The sequence below is a fragment of the Trichechus manatus genome, unplaced genomic scaffold (genome assembly GCF_000243295.1).
Source record: "Trichechus manatus latirostris isolate Lorelei unplaced genomic scaffold, TriManLat1.0 scaffold00064, whole genome shotgun sequence".
Classification (NCBI taxonomy): domain Eukaryota; kingdom Metazoa; phylum Chordata; class Mammalia; order Sirenia; family Trichechidae; genus Trichechus; species Trichechus manatus.
Window position 1 is genome coordinate 13,152,258 of NW_004444000.1, and position 5,030 is coordinate 13,157,287.

Below are 5,030 nucleotides of genomic sequence, written 5' to 3' on the forward strand. Positions count from 1 at the left end.
CGGGCCCCGGGCCCCCGCACCCCACCTCCCTCAGACGCTCCCGGAGCTGACGACTCACCGAGACCCACCGCCGGCCTGCGCAGCCCCGCAGGCTTCCGTTAGCCACACTCAGCCGGCGCACGCGCACTGCGCCCCTTCGTTCGGGCTGTCGTTCACCGCCCGTCCCCGTGGTTTAAATCAGAGGAGCTAACCCGCTTCCTCGTCCCCGCCCACCCTCTACTCTATTGGTCTCGAGGGTGAGCGTCTTCCAATTCTCCACTCTGATTGGTGCACATTTTCCCTTGGCCCTCCCACATGGGCGGGAGGAAGCCCGGGATTCAGGGCGTGGAGTAGGGAATGCTGTCCTAACGTGCCCGTGCGTGGGAACGCAACAGGGAACCGTTCGCGGCTTTCTGGGGTTTTAAGTCTGGCGGCCAGGTTAGGTCCCCGAACTTCAGCTAACCGAGAAAGCTGGAGTTTTAGAGAGGCAGCGGTTTGCGCTTGACTAGTAACCTGCAGGGTCGCTAGGAGTGGGAATGGACTCCACGGCAATGGGTTTGTTTTTTAATGGAGCCCTGGTGGCGCAGCGGTTAAGAGCGCGGCTGCCAACCAAAAGATCGGCAGCTCGAATCCACCAGCTGCTTCTTGGAAACCCCATGATCGCTATGGGTCGGAATCTCCTCCACGACCAGGGGCGGGGGTTGGTTGTTGGAACCCACCCACCAGTGCCGCGGAAGACGGATCTAGCCATCTGCTTCCATGAAGGTTACAGCCTAGAAAACCCTGTGGAGCAGTTCTTCCTTACGCTTGGGGCTGCCATGAGTCAGAATCAACTTGATGGCAACTTTTTTTTTTTTTTTTTGTGGGTTTCTGCCCTCCCACTTTTGGGGGCTGCGGGGTTCAGGTGGCCCTGGAAAGGGAGGGCTCCTAGAGTAGCGTCAGAACCCATCCTCAGGATTGTGCCTCTCCAGACACTCCACCTGGGCCTGATACACCAGGTTCTGTAAGACCAGGAGACGCATCCACGCTGAGTCCGTTCAGCGCCTGCCTTAACAAGGCTCTCTGATTTGACCCACTGCGGTGACTCCAACCTCAGTTGCTACCACTTGAGTCTCTGTGCTCCAGCCCCACTGGCTTCCTTGCTAGAACGTGCACTTGCGGGTTTCTTTTGGAATGCTCTGAAAACCCTGCCGTTCAGAAGTGCTCACTGTTTGACTTCATATGATCTTACTCTTTTAAAAAAATATTTCTCATGTCTGACGTTATCTATTTATTTCTTTGTATATGTATCGGGTGGAAAAAAAGAAGTGCTGCCTTGAGAATTGCTGAGGACGAGATCTAGGAAGAAGATGAGTGGTTCCCACAATTCAGTATCCTAGCAGTGTCTGGGAGGCACAAATGGTTAAGGGCTTGGCTTGGCTACAAACGGAAAGATTGGTGGTTCTGCCTTGGAAGAAAGGTCTGGCGATCTGCTTCTGGAGTGCAGGTCTATTCTGAAACACCATGAATGAGAACCAACTCCACAGAAACTGGTTTGGTTTGGGTTTTGCCATGCAGGATAACTAAACAACTTATCCTACAAGCCCTGAATGTTATATTTTCCTCCTTAGACACATAGGCAGGAGCTGGTTGTCAAGTTCAATTTGCACTGCTTAGATCCAGGGTTCAGTGGGAGGGGGAGAAATAGTGTTTAATCCTTTTCCTTCACACACTGCGTGTTACCTCTTCCTCTCTCCCCTTTGTCACAGGAGCTTTGCACTACCTTGTCTCTTAAATTTATTTTTTATTTTTTCAGTTTGCTTGCTTGAACCAGGATCCAGTCAGTTCCACACATTGTGATTGGTTGGTATGTCTTTTAAGTTTCTTTTTACTACGAATATAACAGTCCAGGCCTAATTATTTCCTTTTTGGATTATTTCAGTAACATAGTAATATGAGGACATGACACAGTAGTTAAGAGTGGAGGCTCTGAAGTCATTATCTAGGGTCAAATTGTGGCTCTTCCACTTCCTAGTTTTGAGACTTCGGTGAGTTACTAAGCCTCTCTGACTCAGTTTTCTCACTCATCAAATGGGGATGATAATCCAGTTTACTTCATCAGGTTGTATGAGAATTAAATGGGAAAGCACATGCTAGAACAGTGTCTACCGAGTAATAATAATTTCATACATCATGGATATTGTATACTATTGTCGTTTTTCATTCTTATTGGATAAATGGCATCCCATCTTTCCTTTTATCCCTCCTGTCGCAATCCATCCTGTACATCATTGTTAGAGGAATCTTCCTAAAACATGAATTTAATACAGTAATTATTCTGCTCAAGCACCGGCAGTGATTTCTCTTTGCCAGAATCAGTTCGGTCTCCTCAGGTCCTGCCCAATCTGGACTCAATGTTGCTTTCCATCCTTCTTTCCTGGTTCCCGTTTACTCAAGCCATCCACTCCACTTAGTCTTATTTGTTCATCGTTTTCAAAGCTCCTTGGTTTCTGTCTGAGTCTCACACTATCCATTTTATCTAGACTGTCCTCTCAACTCCTCTAGCTATCCAAATCCTCTGACTTCTTGAATGCTCGACTCCATTCCACCTCTTCTACCAAGCCATCCCTGCTACCCTCAGGCCATTGGACTCTCACCCTTTTTGAAATGCTTGTAGTACTTACCTTTATTTCTCATTTATTTATTTTTTATTGTGCTTTAGGTGAAAGTTTACAGAGCAAATTAGTTTCTCAGACAGTGAATACACTAATTGTTTTGTGACATTGGTTGCCAACCCCATAATGTGTCAACACTCTCCCCTTCTCTGCCCCGGATTCCCTGTTTCCATTTGTCCATTTTTCCTGTCCTTTCCTGCCTTCTCGTCTTTGCTTTTGGGCCGGTGTGCCCATCAGTCTCCTGTGCATGAATTGAACTACGAAGCACGTCCCTCGCGTGTGTTATTGTTGGTCCTGTAGACCTGTCTAATCTTTGGCCGAAGGGTGAACCTCAGGAGTGACTTCAGTACTGAGTTAAAAGGGTGTCCGGGGTCCATGCTCTTGGGGTTTCTCCAGTCTCTGTCAGACCAACAAGCCTGGTATTTTTTTTTTTTTTTTTTGTGAGTTTGAATTTTGTTCTCCATTTTTCTCCAGCTCTGTCCAGGACCCTCTATTGTGATCGCTGCAAGAGCAGTAGGTGGTGGTAACCAGGCACCATCTAGTTGTTCTGGGCTCAGTCTGGTGGAAGTTATGGTAGTTGTGGTCCGTTAGTCCTTTGGACCAATCTTTCCCTTGTGTCTTTGGTCTTCATTCTCCTTTGTTCCAGCCAGGATGGGCCCAGTAGATGTATTTTAGATGGCAGCTCGCAGCGTTTTAAGACCCCAGATGCCACTCGCCACAGTCAGATGTAGAACAATTTCTTTATAGACTGTATTAGACCACTTGAGCTAGAAGTCCCCCAAGACCGTGGTCCCCAGCCCTCAGCTCAGCAGCTTGGTCTCTCAGGGCATTTGAGTTTGTCTGTGAAGCTTTTATGACTTTGCCCTGGTCAAGTTGTGCTGACTTCCCCAGTATTGTGGACTGCCTTACCCTTCACCAAAGTTACCACTTATCTACTACCTGTTTAGTGTTTTTCCCTCCCCACCACTGTCCTCCCTTGTAACCATCAAAGATTGTTTCTTTCTGTGGGGAAACATTTTCATGTGTTATGATAGTTGTCTCATACAGTATTTGTCCTTTTGTGATTGACTGATTTCATTCAGCATAATACCCTCCGGATTCATCCCTGTTGTGAGATGTTTCCCAGATTCATGATTGTTCTTTATTGTTGCATTAGTACTCCGTTGTTTGTATGTACCATCATTTGTTTATCCATTCATCTGTTGATGGGCACTTAGGTTGTTTCCATCTTTTTGCTGTTGTGAATAATGCTGCAGTGAACATGGGCATGCATATGTCTATTTGTGTGACGGCTCTTATTTCTCTAGGATATATTCCTAGGAGTGGGATTACTGGATCATACGGTATTTTTGTTTCTAGCTTTTTAAGGAAGTGCCATATCATTTTCCAAAATGGTTGTATCATTTTGCATTCCTACTAGCAGTGCATAAGAGTTCTGATCTCCCCGAAACCTCTCCAACATTTATTCTTTTCTGTTTTTTTGATTTGTGCCAGTAATGTCGGGGTGAGATGGTATCTCATTGTACTTTTGATTTGCATTTCTCTAATGCCTAGTGATTGAGAGCATTTCCTCATGTGTCAGCCTCCTGAATGTCTTCTTTGGTGAAGTGTCTGTTCATATCCTTTGACCATTTTTTAATTGGATTACTTGTGTTTTTATTGTAGAGGTGGTGTTGATTTTCCTATAGATTTAAGAGATTAGACCTTTGTCAGATATATCATAGCCAAAATTTTTGTCCAGTCTGTAGGTTCTCTTTTTACTCTTTTGGTGAAGTCTTTTGATGAGCATAAGTGTTTAATTTTTAGAAGATTCCATTCATTTAGCTTATTTCCTGGTGTTTGTGTATTGTTAATTATGCTCTGTATCCTGTTTATGCCGTATATTATGGCCCCTAATGTTGACCCTATTTTTTCTTCCACGATCTTTATAGTTTTTCATTTTATATTTTGGTCTTTGATCCATTTGAATTAGTTTTTGTGTATGGTATGAGGTCTGGGTCCTGTTTCATTTTTTGTTTTTTACAGATGGACATCCAGCTTTGCCAGCACCATTTGTTAAGAAGACTGTCTTTTCCTCGTTTAATGGACTGCGGGCCTTTGTTGAAGATTGGGTGACTGTAGGTGGATGGATTTACATCTGGGTTCTCAATTCTGTTCCATTGGTCAATGTGTCTGTCATTGTACCAGTCAGGCTGTTTTGACTGCTGTAGCTGTGTTGTAAGTTCTGAGGTCAGGCAGTGTGAGGTCTCCTACTTTGTTCTTCTTTTTCAGTAATACTTTATTTATCCAGAACGTCTTTCCTTTCCATATAAAGTTAATGTTTAGTTTTTCCAACTCTTTAAAGAATGCTATTGGTATTTGGATTGGGATTACATTGTACTTATAGATTGTTTTAGG

The 5,030-nt window shown here is 44.8% G+C and overlaps 1 protein-coding gene across 1 annotated transcript in view; it reads right to left on the bottom strand.

Annotated features, from left to right (window-relative positions):
• Window positions 1-140, bottom strand: part of HYLS1 (HYLS1 centriolar and ciliogenesis associated) — an 18,798-nt gene extending 18,658 nt beyond the window's left edge. Inside the window, exon 1 of the mRNA XM_004379347.2 lies at window positions 59-140. The gene's annotated coding sequence lies outside the window, so the exon portion shown is untranslated. The remainder of the gene's footprint in view (window positions 1-58) is intronic.
• Between the last annotated feature and the right edge of the window lie 4,890 nt (window positions 141-5,030).